General features: G+C 46.3%; 1 long non-coding RNA gene across 1 annotated transcript; it reads left to right on the top strand.

Annotated features, from left to right (window-relative positions):
* The first annotated feature begins 2,033 nt into the window (after nucleotides 1-2,033).
* Nucleotides 2,034-7,120, top strand: LOC129540746 (uncharacterized). The gene is made up of 3 exons (XR_008682715.1): nucleotides 2,034-2,133; nucleotides 2,270-2,312; nucleotides 6,999-7,120. It is a non-coding gene; the product is annotated as an uncharacterized LOC129540746 (long non-coding RNA).
* The last annotated feature ends 10,026 nt before the right edge of the window (nucleotides 7,121-17,146 follow it).

The raw sequence follows: 17,146 nt of genomic DNA, 5'->3' as shown, positions 1-17,146 counted from the left end.
GTTTCCACTGTTTCCCCATCTATTTCCCATGAAGTGATGGGACCAGATGCCATGATCTTAGTTTTCTGAATGTTGAGCTTCAAGCCAACTTTTTCACTCTCCTCTTTCACTTTCATCAAGAGGCTCTTTAGTTCCTCTTCACTTTCTGCCATAAGGGTTATGTCATCTGAATATCTGAGGTTATTGATATTTCTCCCAACAATCTTGATTCCAGCTCGTGCTTCTTCCAGCCCAGCGTTCCTCATGATGCAATCTGCATATAAGTTAAATAAGCAAGTTGGACCATAAAGAAGGCTGAGCACAGTAGAGTTAATGCTTTCTAACTGTGGTGTTAGAGAAGACTCCCAAGAGTATCTTGGACAGCAAAGTGATCAAACCAGTCAATCCTACAGGAAATCAACTCTAAGTATTCATTGGAAGGACTGATGCAGGATCTGAAGCTCCAATACTTTGGCCACCTGACGCAAAGAACCAACAAATTGGAAAATATCCTGATGCTGGGAAAGATTGAGGGTGGGCGGAGAAGGGGCAACAGAGAATGAGATGGTTGGATGTCATCACTGATTCAATAGACATGAGTTTGTGCAAGCTCCAGGAGATGGTGAAGGACAGGGACGCCTGGTGTGCTGCAGTCCATGGGGTCACAAAGAGTTGGACACTGAATAACAACTGCCCTGTCTAGAGTCTACTAAAGGGATCATACTTCTTACCCTTGAGATGGAATTCAAACACTTTGCCACCCAGGCCTGGCATAGCTGATTCCTGCAGGTCATTCTGATGTCCTCTCCCCATCAGCACCCTGTGGTTCCCTCCTTCCTATCCTGCTCCTGGATCCCAGGATGACCTCTGTAGCTCTTCTTCTGTTTTCCTCTCTGCGTGGAATGTTCTCCCAGCTCAAATGTCACTTCCTCCAGGAAGTCAACCATACCCGACCCCTGCAACTCATCTGTGACTACTTTCTGTCTCAAGGTCCCCAGTGCTGGTCTCCATTATAGCTCTGGAGACAGTTTATAATTATGTAACAATAAGGAGAAAGTGTTCCTTTTAAAAGTTACCTGCCATCTGGGCCAACTGACTTAGGAAGAAGGTAGAATTGCTCTTAGGCAAAGAATGTTCTTTTGGTTTGGAGATAAATTAAATGAAGTGCCTGGTGATTCAGATGGTAAAGAATCTGCCTGCAACGCTGGAGACATGGGTTCGATCCCTGGGTTGGGAAGATCCCCTGGAGGAAGGTGTGGCAACCCACTCCAGTATTCTTGCCTGGAGAATCCCCATAGACAGAGAAGCCTGGGGGGCTACAGTCGATAAGATTGCAAAGAGTCGGACATGACTGAGCAACTAAGAATAGCACGGTCCCTGGCCACAGGTTAGATGTGAGCTGAATGGACAAAGAGACTTTAAAACACTGTGTAAGATATTTACTTCCCAGGACTCTGCAATCTGCACTGCTCTCCCCATTCCCTTCCTAGTACACTCTAGGTACTAGCTAGGCCTGAAATTCTTTGCAATCAGAGTAGCATTCTTGACTTGCAGATTCAAAAGGCAAGACCTGGAGTTGCAAAAACCAGGCTTTCAGACTTCTAAAACCTAAGCCCTGAAGGATTTGGAGCATAAGCTCTGTAACATAAACAGTAGATTTAAAGGAATAGTACATGAACAATTGGTACCACCTTCCCATAGCTGAGACCAAATGAACGGGTACCGCAGGTGTCAGGGCCACTGGGAGGAGGGCAAGAGGGCTTCCATCTTGAAGACTGTCAGCCATCTTAAGGCAGGATGTGAACTGGGCCTGAACCCTGTTAACCATCGTTAAAGAAAAATCAGGAAACCGCCTCCTCACAGATGGCAAACAAAGATTGGAAGTAAAGATCAGGTTGTCTCAATTAGATTAATGATAGTGCCTGCACCTGCATGTTGTAATTGTTAATTTTTCAGCACCTACATGTTGTAAAACTAACTACTAATGTGTGAAGAGGCATGTAGCAGAGGGTATAAAACCGAGTCCTCTGAACTCATCGGGGTCCTTGTTGTGAACCAATTCCACCTGGGCCCTCTGGCATAATAAACAGTATTCCACTGTCCTGAATGTCCTCCGAGGTGTGTTTTGTGACTCCAGATTCTACAGCAATTCTGGTGCGTTGGCTGGGAAACCCTCAGAGAGAGAGGCCCATTGAGCCTCCACCTGTGGCTTGCTGGGATGAGAGCCTCCAGAAGGGGAAGGCGCCTCCTCCCCCGAATCAGCCCTTGTTTAATCGACTCTTCTTTCCAGGTGGATTTCACAGGACTAGACAACAGAAGGAAAGCGCACACAGGTACGTCCCACTGTCATAGTGGAAGAAGGGGCCTGATCACCCCCTTGGATGAGTCTGTGGCAGCTGTGTCCTCGTAGGCTCAGTGGGGAATTGTTTACTGAAATAAGTAAAATTCTGTTAACTGAATCTGTGCTGGTTGTTTGTCAATGTCTTTTCTGGCTTACAAGGGACTGTCCCCTGTGCCACAACACCCTCCAGTTCTCCTTAGGGATTCAGGGACCTCCCAGATGTTGTTTAGGACCAGACTGGGAACTGTGGCTCTGGGTGCATGTTTGTCTGCACTGACCCACGATAAGACAGACTTGGATCTCTCCAAGATCAGACTTATGCAAAGAGGAGTAGATGGAAGCCTTAATTGCTTGGATTTGGCTGGCTTCTGAGAGAAAAACATGAGAGAGATTACCACTGAAACACTTAGTAAGTAAGGCCTTTTCCACCCTGGTCATAGCCGAGAAGGAAATGGCAACCCACTCCAGTGTTCTTGCCTGGAGAATCCCAGGGACGGGGGAGCCTGGTGGGCTTCCGTCTATGGGGTCACACAGAGTCGGACACGACTGAAGTGACTTAGCAGCAGCATAGCCGAGATAAAGTGGCAGTTGTGCTTTGAGTGGAGACATCAGCAGTGGCTGAGTACATGACCCTGGCAAAGTGAAAGAGAAGTCGCTCAGTCGTGTCCGACTCTTTGCAACCCCGTGGACTGTAGCCTACCAGGCTTCTCCGTCCATGGGATTCTCCAGGCAAGAATACTGGAGTGGGTTACCGTTTCCTTCTTCAGGGGATCTTCCCGACCCAGGGATTGAACCCAGGTCTCCCACATTGGAGGCAGATGCTTTAACCTCTGAGCCACCAGGGAAGCCCAAAGGAGCAATGAAATAGAAGTTGGACTTTCTGTAAGTGATAGAAGAAACGTGAAAAGTAGGATGGGGAGTGGAGAATCCAAGCCAACCGTCCTTGAACACATGATTAAAAACTTCAAAAAGGGCTTTAGAGGAGACTAGAGTATGAAGTTAACCCCAGACAAGCTTAGAACATTTTGTGAGATAGACTGGCCATCCTTTGGGGTAGGATGGCCCTCAGAGGGAACCCTAAAATTGAACAAAGTTCGGGCTGTGTACTCCGTGGTAACCAGGCAGCCAGGCCACCCAGTACTAAATGCACAGAATACACCCCCTTGGGCCCAGGTATGTTATCTTGGAAAAGTAGAAAGCAAGATTTTTCTGGCACAGGCAAAATGCAAGTGAGAAAAATTAAAGGAATTATATTATGATCCGGAGGAGGAAGAACTCCCACCACCCCCTCCATACTGGGGAACATGAAGGGGACCCCCAGAACAAGAGGAAAGAACAAGAGAGACTTTCCTCCTCTGCCTCCCTCAGTGGAGCAGGTTTCTCTCCCTCCTACTGCACCACCTAGTGCAATGGGAGCTGCTGCACCAATATTATACCTACCCCTCCCCAGTTGAGAAGAGGGGGGAAAGGGACAATCAAGTGTTTAGAGGCAGCTGAGGTCTACAAAGGAACCTCAAGAGAGAGAGGTTTTGCAAATGCCTCTTAGGGAGGTCAAAGCAGTGCTGTAGGGGGGCCAGACGGGCACATCCATCCTGGCCCCACTGCTCTTTAACTATCAGCCATTCTCTACCATGGATCGCTTGAACGGGCAAAGACACACCCCTCTCTATTCTGAGAAGCCACGGGGTATGATTCATCTAATGGAGACTATTTTCAGGACCCACCAACTGATGTGGGATGACATAGCCCACCTTCTCCTCATCCTCTTCAGTACAGAAGAAAGACAGTAGATCCTCACAGAGGCACGTAAGTGGCTCTGAGAAAATGTACCAGAGGGCCAGCTGGACCCTGAAAGTTGGGCCCGAGAAGCCACTCCAGACACAAGAGCAGACTGGGACTTCAATACTGACCAAGGTAAGCAATCCTTGGAACGGTATAAGACAACATTATACAAGGCCTCAAGAGGGGGCTCACCAGCCTACTAACATGGCTAAGACTAACCCTATGATCCAAAAGGCAGACAAGACTCCCACAGAGTTTTATGAGACACTGTGTGAGGCCTTTCGACGATACACCAACTTTGATCCAGACACCCCTGAAAATCAAAGGCTCCTACACGCCGCCTTCGTGGCCCAGTCGTATCCAGATATTAGAAGGAAATGCCAAAAGATGGAGGGGTTCTCTGCTCTTACCAACACCCAGATGATAGAAATCGCTGCTGAATTGCAAGTGGGAACAGACTTTCCTCCTGTCTGTGATGATACCAAGGGAAGATGAATGGAAGCTGATCAGTCATCTGGGGAGGCGGGGGTTGCAGACCCTGGAAGCCTGAACAAAGCTGTTTCCTGAAGTATGGGCTGAAAGTAACCCCCCCAGACTTGTGTAAAACCACCCTTTGGTGATAATAGAGCTAAAGGTGGGGGCCCAGTCCATAAGGAAAAAACAATATCCTATACCGCTGGCTGTCAGGAAGGGAATCAAGTTCCACATTGATAGGCTGAAGGAGGCAGGCATACTGGTGGAATGCCAATCACCATGGAACACCCCTATCCTCCCGGTGAAGAAGAACAGGGAAAAAGATTATCAGCTAGTTCAGGACTTGAGCTTAGTAAGCCTAATGCCTCCTAATGCCCAGTATTTTACTTGTTTGGCTTTTTTTTGTATAAGAGTGGCTCCAGTTAGCCAAAAAAATTTTGCCTTCAAATGGGAAGACCCCAGGACAGGTCAGAAGTCCCAGCTGACTTGGACTTGGCTGCCACAAAGGATTCAAAAATTCCCCTAAGATATTTGGGGAAGACCTGGAAACAGATCTCCTCTCCTTCCCGTCAGATACTACCAAGTGTCAGATCTTACAGTATATAGAAGACCTACTCCTGATGGCAGAGATTTGTTCTCCACACTGGGAAGGAACTAAGACTCTCTTGGGCTGGCTGGACCAGGCTGGATACAAGGTGTCGTGGAAAAAGGCCCAAATCTGCCAGATTGAGGGTAAAGTACGTGGGATTTATTAAAAAGAAGGGGAGGTTGCCTTGGGCTTAGAACAAAAACAAGTGATCAGTCAGATAAACCAGCCTACTACCAAAAGGCAAGTGAGAGAATCTTTAGGAGCTGTGGGGTTTTGCCAGATCTGGATACCTGGATTTTCACAAATAGCTAAACCCCTGTATTCTGCCACTACAGGTCCCGGGAATGACTAACTTGGGAGCCAGAGCAGAATCATGCTTTTGAACAATTAAAGAGAGCTGTGACAGAGGACCCCGTACTAGGCCTCCCTGATTTAACCAAACTTGCACTCTGTACATTTATGAGAAAGAACAAGTAGCACTCAGATTGCTGACACAAGCAATAGGCTCAGGGCAGCGAACTGTGGCTTATTTATCAAAAAGGCTGGATCCCGTAGCCTCTGGATGGCCCTCATGTCTGAGAGAAGTGGCAGCTGTTGTCATTTTAATAAGAGACTGACAAACTGATTATGGGACAGCTATTAAAAGCACTGCATGCCATAGTCACTCTCCTATTGGGGGGTCTGGGGCAAAGTGACTTTCCACCTCTCAGATCAAGGACTTTTATGTGAAAATCCCCAAATAAAGGTGGAAGATTGTCAAGCTCTAAACCCAGAAATTTATTTGCCAGTGAGCTAAGGGCCTCCCAACCATGACTGTGAGGAGGTGCTGCTGCTGCTGCTAAGTCACTTCAGTTGTGTCCGACTCTGTGTGACCCCATAGACGGCAGCCCACCAGGCTCCCCCGTCCCTGGGACTCTCCAGGAAAGAACACTGGAGTGGGTTGCCATTTCCTTCTCCAATCCGTGAAAGTGAAGTCACTCAGTCGTGTCTGACTCGTAGCGACCCCATGGACTGCAGCCTACCAGGCTCCTTCACCCATGGGATTTTCCAGGCAAGAGTACTGGAGTGGGGTGCCGATGCCTTCTCCAAGTCCTGTAGCAGAGGGTATAAAACCAAGCCCTCCAAAATCATCGGGGTCCTTGTTGTAAACCAATTCCCCTTAGAATTGGTACTGGTATACCAATATAAACTGGCGTAATAAACTGTACTCCACTGTCTTGAGTGTCCTCCAAGGTGTTTTGTGACTCCATATTCTACAACACAGGGACAGAGAAAGAGCCAGTGAAGAAGAGGTGTGACTCTGGCAAGTTCCTGAGAAAGTCCTCGTGTTACCTGTGTGGGAACTCAGAGGGAAAAGGGACACACATCCTCCCGGGGTCAAGCCTAGGAAAGCAGCATGGCCCAGGTGGCTCTGGAAAGGTGCTGAGGAAGGGCCTGCATGGTGCTTCTAGGCTGATGGGTCTTCACAGCCTCACAGCACGGGAGCAGATGCATGCTCTGTTCTCCCGGGGGGGTGGGGGGTTCAGGAGCAACTGGGAGGGAGTTTGACCTGGAAAGACCTTGTGGTTTGACACGAGGGAAGACACAGTGGCCACCTTTGCTAACTACAGTAAGAGTGAGGGCGAGGCAGAACCGTGTACACTCGGGAGAAAACAGGCACCCCACAGCCCAGCCTCAACAGTACTGCAGTGACTCCCAGAACTCAACACACACCTGGCAGAAGGAGTGAGAAGACCCAGAGTTGACTGAGATACATTTCCACCACCTGTAGGAAGGGCATTGGGGAAAGAAAATAAGTTTACATGTAGAGAAATAATCTTTCATTTCTTGCAGCCTTACACTTATGGACTAACACTGGATGGTTGGATGACTGCCTATGAAAACAGGAATGAATGCAGCCGAAGAGGGAGAGGAGGATGGAGAGTGGAAAAGAGAGCCCCATAGTGAGGGCAGAGGCCTTGCTTGTAGAACCAGCAAAAATCCCCTGTGGAGTGCCTGTGAATCTTCCCCAATGGGAGTCTAATATTCAAATTCAAGTTCTCATTTGTCCTGATCTCTGCTGCAGCTCCCCTCTGCAGCCCCAAATCGTTGATATCACCCACCACAGGTCCTAACCTTGCATGAGTGATGCTTTGTGGGGGTGAAGGAGGCGGAGCAATGGTGTATGTGGACCCAGGTGGCACAGAAAGAGGATAGTGCTACTAGGCCAGCATGGTGGCAGTCAGACCTCCTAGGGCTGGAGTCCTCTCAAAGGCTTCCTCATTCACCTAACACTCACGTTTGTCACCTGGGGCCCCAGCTAAGGCTGTTGGCCAGAACACCTGCACATGGCCTCTTCATGTGTCCTGGGCTTCCTCACAGCGTGGCAGCTGGGTTCCAAAAGCAAGTATGTAAAAAGAGAGACTGATAGAAGTTCTATCATCTGGTACAATCTAGCCTCAGGAATCACACAGCGTCACCTTTGCCTCTTTCCAGCTTTTTGGTTTTTGCTTTTGCTTTGTTGGCCGTGCTGCATAGCATGTAGGATCTTAGCTCCCAACCAGGGATCAAACCCATGCCCCCTGTGATGGAAGCGTAGAGTCCTAACCACTGGACTGCCAGAGAAGTCCCTCGCCTCTTTTTGTTTATGAGAAATAAATCACTGAAGCCAGTCCATCATCAAGGGGACGGAATTAGACTACGCTTTTCTGATAGGAAGAATTTGTAGACAAGTTTAAGATCACTACAACAACCAGGAAATACCAAGAGAAACAGAAGCTTCTGAAAATATTGTGAGGATCATGCTAGTTTTCCACCATGTGTGGAAATGCATCTCAGATGTTTCTATTTGAGTATCAAGGGTAATGTGACCGCACAGGCTAGAGGACTTTGGAAACCCTGGGCAATGCTGCTAGTTGCCTAGCAACTAGCAACCCCCACCCCCAGAAGACAATAAGCTCACTACTCTCTGCCCTGGACATTGAACTACATTGGTGTACACCTGGTACAACTGAAACCATTCAGGGCTTGTTTCCATACCATGCACCTGTTTGCTTAAAATTTGGCAAATGTGTAAAATTTGTGGTGCTCACTACAAGCACTGCTACAAGAGTACAGCAATTTGCAGACTTGGCAACGAGTATCTGGAATCGACTTTGGGACTGACCAGGACTCTGCTGGACACACCCAGAGGTGGGTGATGGCTCTTCCCATTATCAAAACTCACCGACTAAAGCAGACAGTTAAAATCAGCATAGATGGATTGAACCCTGAGCCCCTCCACAGCACGGTTAGTGTCTGAAAGTGAAAGTGAAAAAGCCAATCAGACCATAGGTATCACAAATATGTCTGTGAGAAGGAGAGGACAAGGGCAGAGAGTGTGAACCAGGTTCTGCTAAAAGGCAGCAGGCTGGCTCAGATAGCTCTGAGGACCTTCCCTCAGGGGAGACCCTGGGGTTTCTGACAATCATTCATCCTGTCCCTGAAAAGAGGGCCAAAGAGAAGAAGCTAATTCTGCTGAGTCAGCATTTGCCCTTTCACCGAGAAGATGGAAGCCCTAGAATATCAAGGTATGACTCACCTGCTCTCCCTTCACTCCTTCCTATCTCCAACAACATCTGCTCCTTCTCCCTCTCTCCTGACAAATGACAACAGCGGGTGAGTAATGCCAGGAGGCAACAGGGCCTGTCAGCTGCTGTACAGAGATTTACTAGGCTCTTGGCAAACTTTTGGAGACGGAAGTGGTGGGGAGAGAAGGAAGGAGGGTATGTGTCTCAAAGCTTATGCTCCAAAGTAGGGTATACCTCTGGGCCTGGTGGGATGTGGTAGAGAATGCTCCCTCACTGTGGGTGTCCAGAGGAAGGCGAAGCCTGACCAGCAGGGACACTGAAGCCAGTTCTTTCTTCATACCACTTTGCACAACTTCAGAGGTGATCAGAGCAGCAGTAGCATGAAGCCACAGGCCTGAACAGGGAAGCCAGCTGAGGCTGAGTTCATGCATTCAACAGATACCCAGTAAGCTACTACTATCCTGAGCTACTAATACTCGTGCTGAGGGCTGGAGAGACAGAGCTATCTCAGACATGGAGGAACTCCCAGAGGAGGCAGAGAGAAAAGCACAAAACAAATCAAGGCAGTCAAGTGTTTCCTGTTGCGGGAACCATGGCGAGGAATTTATTACAGCTGGGGTAGAAAGAAAGGTCATGGACGCATTCCCAGAAGAGGGGTCATTAGTATTGCATCTGGAAAGATAAACAAGCATTCCCTAGCAGAGAAAGTGACATGGATAGACAAGACCAAAGAGGCAAGGCACAGTCAGCCAGCTGTCGGATAATTCCAGGGGCACAGGGTCTGAGGATGGTTCAGACTGAGGGGAGAGGCTGGAGAGGCAGGCCAGACCCAGAACATGCCCAGCCTTGCCGGCCAGTCTGAGGACCTGGAGTTTGACCCTAGAGGCCACAGGGAGGACTGAAGGCTGTAAAGGGAACTGAGGCATCAGTCACGCTGGCTAACGTGGAAATTAATGTGGGGAGGTGGAAAGACTTGGAGGGTAGGAGAGAGGTGAGGAAGGCTGACAAGAGAGGGTGGAGACTTATACTAGGGCAATGGCCATTGAGGATCACCTGGATGTGAGACTAGCAGCAGAGGTTAGCAGTCCAGTCTTGTCCATTCCAGTGTACCAGATTCTAACCCCAAGCTTCTGTTTCCTGTCCCAGCTTTGGATGGAAAATAAGTATTGGAGATGGATTCCGAAAGAAAAGAGCAGGCCTTCCCTGGTGATACAGTAGATAAGAATCCACCTGTCAATGCAAGGTGCATAAGGTCAATCGTTGGTCTGGGAATATTCCACATGCCACTGAGAAACTAAGCCCATGTGCCTCAACTACTGAGCCTGCCCTCTAGAGCCTGTGTGCTGCAACTACTGAGCCTATGCTCCCCAACAAGAGAATACACCACAGTAAGAAGCCATGCACCACAACGAAGAGTAGCCTCTGCTCACCACAACTAGAGAAAGCCTGTGAACAGCAACCAAGATCCAGCACAACCAAAAAAATTAAATTAATAAAAGAAAGAAAAAAAGACATTATGGAAGACTTTGGGCGGTGACAGAATTAGGAGAGAGAAGGCAGGGGGCAGAAACATTTCCTCCTCAAGCTGGAGATCTGCTCTCAGCCCTGTGTGGTGTTCACCCCAAGAAATAGGATGGCTGGGAGGATTAGGGTGTCTGAGAGGGAGGAGGACCCTATCTTGACTTCATTCAACAAGTTTGTTCAACAGACATTTGTCCTTGGCTTGCTAACGGAGACACACCAACTTTTTGGAACCAGCACATCTGGTTCACATGCCAGGTATACCTCACCAGCTCCATGGCCACAGGCAAGTGACTTCATTTCTGAGTCAGTTTCCCCATCCAGACAATGAAGATGGTCATCCCCTCTATGCACAGCTGTTTTAAAGATTAGAAATAATATATTTTATAATAATTGTGGCACAAAATAGGTGTTTGGTAAATGGCAGTCACTGTTATTTGTCTAGAACTCTGCAGAGGCTCTGACCATGCAAAGGTTGGGTGAACCTGGCCTTCAGAAAGTTCTGTTTCACTGCTTCCCTCTGCTGACCAAAGGAGGCAGACTCCACTGGGGAGAGAATCACAGGATGCTGACACCAGACAGAGCTCCCTATCACTCCACCGGGAGGAGATTTCCCATACACCAAACACTCTCTCGTGGGAGGACACCAGCCTCCCTCCAGACATGGATCCATACAGAGACAGCACACGTGAAGCAGCATACAGACAGACAGACACTTAACAGCAGTTTGAATTCATAGCTCACCTCTCTGCACCTCTTGGCTATAAAATGCATGATGATCTCTACCATGTTTCACAGAATTGTTGCGACTTTCAGGAGAATAGATTATGCCTGGATGATCTCTGTGGACAGACATGCTCTGAGCTACCACACAAATGTTCATGATCAAGCATTTTCTGATGTCCCTTCCCCACCATGCTGGGTGCTAGGGACCCCAGGAAGATATAAGAAGCTGGCCCTGCCCTTGAAGAGTGCCAGTCTGGTGGGAGAGACAGCCATGTTTCAGGCAGGTGCTGATGGAGTAGGGACTATCCCTGCCTGGGGGAATCAAAGAAAGACCTGCTGTTAGGTTGGCCTGTTCCTAGGACCCTGTTTTTCAGCCCTGAAATGGAAGAGGATAAAGCTAAGCTCAGGATGACCTACTCCAATCACTGCATCTCTTGGCATAATCCTTTCTGCTCTTCAATCCCCTCTCCCTCAAAGTCATGAAATGTGGTAGAAGGTCAACAGAGTCAGCCAGACAAAGCCACAGCTATCTCTGAGTATAAAGCCACCCTGTATTCAGGTAAGGCTCTCAAGACCTTGCCTTACTTGGTAATACTTTTTCACTGGAATTCCTGGACCAAATCCCGAGGGAGTTGCCTTCACCTTTAAAGTTTTGAATTGACTCCACCTCACTAATCTTGCTAAATCTCCACAGGTGAGTTTCCACCAGACAAGTTTATCCAGGTTCCCACAACCTATCTATAGAAATTTCTGAGGACATGGATATTGACAAAGAATCACAGGGACAGAAAGAAGTTAAGACAACAGAAAGGGACAAACTTGTAGGGAAACATACATACTTGGCCCTTCCTTAGAATTTAGTTTCAGAAGAGAAAAAAAATTGTATGACAACGAAGAACGGGCTGAGAGAGTGCAAAGGAGAAACTTCAGCCCTAATAGGTGAGGAGAGGAGCTACCCCTCACCTGAGGTCAGGGGCGAGAGCCGAGATGAGCCACCCCATGCCCCCGAGGTCAGGGGCGGCGGCCGAGAGGAGCCACCCCAAGTGCAAGTGGCGGTGGCTGCGCAGGCGCAGGAGGGCCAAAAGGAGCTAACTCCACGTTCAAGGTCAGGAGGGGCAGCCGTGAGGAGATACCCCTCGTCCAAGGTAAGGTGCAGCGGCTGTGCTTTGCTGGAGCAACCCTGAAGAGACAGCCCACGACCAAGGTAAGAGAAACCCAAGTAAGAGGGTAGGTGTTGCGAGAGGGCATCAGAGGGCAGACACACTGAAATCATAATCAGAGAAAACTAGTCAATCTGATCACATGGACCACAGCCTTGTCTAACTCAATAAAACTAAACCATGCAGTGTGGGGACACCCAAGACGGGCGGATCATGGTGGAGAGGTCTGACAGAATGTGGTCCACTGGAGAAGGAAATGGCAAACCACTTCAGTATACTTGCCTTGAGAACCCCATGAACAGTATCAAAAGTCAAAATGATAGGATACTGAATGAGGAATTTCCCAGATCAGTAGGTGCCCAGTATGCTACTGGAGATCAGTGGAGAAATAACTCCAGAAAGAATGAAGGGATGGAACCAAAGCAAAACCAATACCCAGTTGTGGATGTGACTGGTGATAGATGCTATAAAGAGCAATGTTACATAGGAACCTTCAATGTTAGGTCCATGAATCAAAGCAAATTGGAAGTGGTCAAACAGGAGATGGCAAGAGTGAATGTAGACATTCTAGGAATCAGTGAACTAAAATGGACTGGAATGGGTGAATTTAACTCAGATGACCATTATATCTACTACTGTGGGCAGGAATCCCTTAGAAGAAATGGAGTAGCCACCATGGTCAACAAAAGAGTCTGAAATGCAGTACTTGGATGCAGTCTCAAAAATGACAGAATGATTTCTGTTCGTTTCCAAGGTAAACCATTCAATATTCAGTTCAGTTCAGTCGCTCAGTTGTGTCCGACTCTTTGCGACCCCATGAATCACAGCACGCCAGGCTTCCCTGTCTATCACCAACTCCCGGAGTTCACTCAAACTCATGTCCATCGAGTCGCTGATGCCATCCAGCCATCTCATTCTCTGTCGTCCCCGTCTCCTCCCACCCCCAATCCCTCCCAGCATCAGACTCTTTTCCAGTGAGTCAACTCGTCGCATGAGGTGGCCAAAGTATTGGAGTTTCAGCTTTAGCATCAGTCCTTCCAATGAACACCCAGGATTGATCTCCTTTAGAATGGACTGGTTGGATCTCCTTGCAGTCCAAGGGACTCTCAAGAGTCTTCTCCAACACCACAGTTCAAAAGCATCAATTCTTCGGCGATCAGCTTTCTTCACAGTCCAACTCTCACATCCATACATGACCACGGGAGAAACCAAAGCCTTGACTAGACGGACCTTGGTTGGCAAAGTAATGTCTCTGCTTTTTAATATGCTGTCTAGGTTGGTCATAACTTTCCTTCCAAGGAGTAAGCGTCTTTTAATTTCCTGGCTGCAATCAGCATCTGCAGTGATTTTGGAGCCCCAAAAAATAAAGTCTGACACTGTTTCCACTGTTTTTCCATCTATTTCCCATGAAGTGATGGGACGAGATGCCATGATCTTTGTTTTCTGAATGTTGAGCTTCAAGCCAACCTTTTCACTCTCCTCTTTCACTTTCATCAAGAGGCTTTTGAGTTCCTCTTCACTTTCTGCCATAAGGGTGGTGTCATCTCCATATCTGAGGTTATTGATATTTCTCCCGGCCATCTTGATTCCAGCTTGTGCTTCTTCCAGCCCAGCGTTCCTCATGATGTACTCTGCATATAAGTTAAATAAGCAAGGTGACAATATACAACCTTGACGTACTCCTTTTCCTGCTTGGAACCAGTTTGCTGTTCCATGACCAGTTCTAACTGTTGCTTCCTAACCTGCATACAGGTTTCTCAAGAGGCAGGTCAGGTGGTCTGGTATTCCCATCTCTTTCAGAATGTTCCACAGTTTATTGTGATCCACACAATCAAAGGCTTTGGCATAGTCAATGAAGCAGAAATAGATGTTTTTCTGGAACTCTCTTGCTTTCTCCATGATCCAGCGGATGTTGGCAATTTGATCTCTGGTTCAGTAATCCAAGTCTATGCCCCAACCAGTAATGCTGAAGAAGCCAAAGTTTAACAGTTCTATGAAGATCTACAAGACCTTTTAGAACTAACACCCAAAAAAGATGTCCTTTTCATTATAGGGGACTGGAATTCAAAAGCAGGAAGTCAAGAAACACCTGGAGTAACAGGCAAATTTGGCCTTGGAGCACAGAATGAAGCAGGGCAAAAGCTAATAGAGTTTTGCCAAGAGAACACACTGGTCATAGCAAACACCCTCTTTCAACAACACAAGAGAAGACTCTACACATGGACATCACCAGATGGTCAACACCGAAATCAGATTGATTATCTGCAGCCAAAGATGGAGAAGCTGTATACAGTTAGCAAAAACAAGACCAGGAGCTGACTGTGGCTCAGATCATGAACTCCTTATTGCCAAATTCAGACTTAAATTGAAGAAAGTAGGGAAAACCACTAGACCATTCAGATATGACCTAAATAAAATCCCTTATGATTATACAGTAGAAGTGAGAAATAGATTTAAGGGACTAGATCTGATAGATAGAGTGCCTGATGAACTCTGGACGGAGGTTCGTGACATTGTACAGGAGACAGGGACCAAGACCATCCCCATGGAAAAGAAATGTAAAAAAAGCAAAATGGCTGTCTGAGGAGGCTTTACAAATAGCCATGAAAAGAGTTGACTCACTGGAAAAGACTCTGATGCTGGGAGGGATTGGGGGCAGGAGGAGAAGGGGACAAAAGAGAACGAGATGGCTGAATGGCATCACCGACTCGATGGACGTGAGTTTGAGTGAACTCCGGGAGTTGGTGATAGACAGGGAGGCCTGGCATGCTGTGATTTATGGGGTCGCAAAGAGTTGGACACGACTGAGAGACTGAACTGAACTGAATAGGTGAAAAAGACATTCAGGTATAACTAATTGGAAAAGGAGAAATATAGTTGTCTTTAAGTACAGATAATATGATTGTCCACAAAAAAATGAATTAAAACAAAAAGTTCACATATAAACAGAGCAAGGCAATTGGACAAACATTTGCATGATTGCATTTCTATACACCAGCCGCAAACATTTGCCATAGAGAACAATATTTAAAAGATTCCAACTATAATAGCAACAATATTATAAAGTAGCTAGGCATCAGTTCAGTTCAGTTCAGTCAATCAGTCGTGTCCGACTCTTTGCGACCCCATGAATCACAGCACGCCAGGCCTCCTTGTTCATCACCAACTCCCAGAGTTCACTCAAACTCATGTCCATCGAGTCGCTGATGCCATCCAGCCATCTCATTCTCTGTCGTCCCCTTCTCCTCCCACCCCCAATCCCTCCCAGCATCAGACTCTTTTCCAGTGAGTCAACTCGTCGCATGAGGTGGCCAAAGTATTGGAGTTTCAGCTTTAGCATCAGTCCTTCCAATGAACACCCAGGATTGACCTCCTCTAGAATGGACTGGTTGGATCTCCTTGCAGTCCAAGGGACTCTCAAGAGTCTTCTCCAGCACCACAGTTCAAAAGCATCGATTCTTTGGCGATCAGCTTTCTTCACAGTCCAACTCTCACATCCATACATGACCACGGGAAAAACCATAGCCTTCACTAGACGGACCTTGGTTGGCAAAGTAATGTCTCTGCTTTTTAATATGCTATCTAGGTTGGTCATAACTTTCCTTCCAAGGAGTAAGCGTCTTTTAATTTCCTGGCTGCAATCAGCATCTGCAGTGATTTTGGAGCCCAAAAAAATAAAGTCTAACACTGTTTCCACTGTTTCCCCATCTATTTCCCATTATAACTAAAGTTATGTAAGATTTACATGTAATTAAATATATTACCAAGAGACACTTCCTCAACCAAATGATCAAATCTAATGCCAACAATAATTATACTACTGACATTTTACCCTCAGGTGTGATACACTGAGATAGACATATCAATGATAAAGTATTCTTCCCACAAACATGTATAACCTGAATCTAGAGGGGAAAAAAATCACAAGAAAATTTCTGGTGGGAGTATATATTTACGTAACCATTTTGATTCTAAATTGAAGGACATTTTTGCAAAAGATTTGTACTTTCAAAAATTTCATAAAAGACAAAAAAAATCATAGGTCAGTGACAGGCTGGAAACTGATCTAGATTAAACAAGAAATAAAGACAAAGCAATTAAATATGATGTAAGCTCTTTGATCCCACCTTTTAAAATCAGTATGGAGGACATTAAGGGGAAAATTGAAGAATTTTTAATAAGAACTTTATTAGAAAATAATAATGCAACAATGTCAGATTTCCTGAATATGATCATTACATTGTGCTCATGCAGAAGAACATCTCAGTACTTGGCAGTTATATGCAGAAATATTTGGGAATATGATTTCATAATTTGAGAGTTACTCTCAAATGATTCAGAACAAAAGAACATACTAGTATTTATATAAATATAGAGACCTAAAACAAAAGTATCAAGGGTATGTGGGTGTTGCTTTACTGTTTTGTGGATATTCTATAGAATCCTGATTACTGTTCCAAAATTAAAAGCTGAGGAAAAATAAGCAGAGACAATATCGGGACTTCCCTGGTGGTCCAGTGGATAAGACTCCAAGCTCCCAGTGCAAGGACTCCAGGGTTTGATATCTGGTCCAGGGAACTAGATTCCACATGCCACAACTAAGAGTTTACATGCTGAAACTAAAGATCCTACGTGCCACAACTAGGACTTGTCACAGCCAAATAAATAAACATTTTTTAATGGATATAATATCTATACCATGTCTCCAAAGAGAAATGTTTATTACGGTCAATTTTAGATTCAATGCAACCTCGATCAAAATCACCATAGAGCTTTTTAAAAATTAAGCCTAACAAACTGATTGTAAATTAATATGGAAGAGGAAAGATACCCTAAATATTTCTCTTTTTATTGGAGTATAGTTACTGTACAATATTGTGTTAGTTTCTGCTGTACAGCAAAGTGAATCAGCTACATGTATGTGTATGTGTATATATATATATACACACATACCTGTGTATACACATATGTGTATACATAAGGCTATGGTTTTTCCCGTGGTCATGTATGGATGTGAGAGTTGGAC

Source organism: Moschus berezovskii, chromosome 4 (genome assembly GCF_049115385.1).
Source record: "Moschus berezovskii isolate FMDL1 chromosome 4, NW_MosBer_1.0, whole genome shotgun sequence".
Taxonomy (NCBI): Eukaryota; Metazoa; Chordata; class Mammalia; order Artiodactyla; family Moschidae; genus Moschus; species Moschus berezovskii.
The sequence above is the reverse complement of the archived record's forward strand: the minus strand, read 5'-3'. Positions and strand labels throughout refer to the sequence as shown.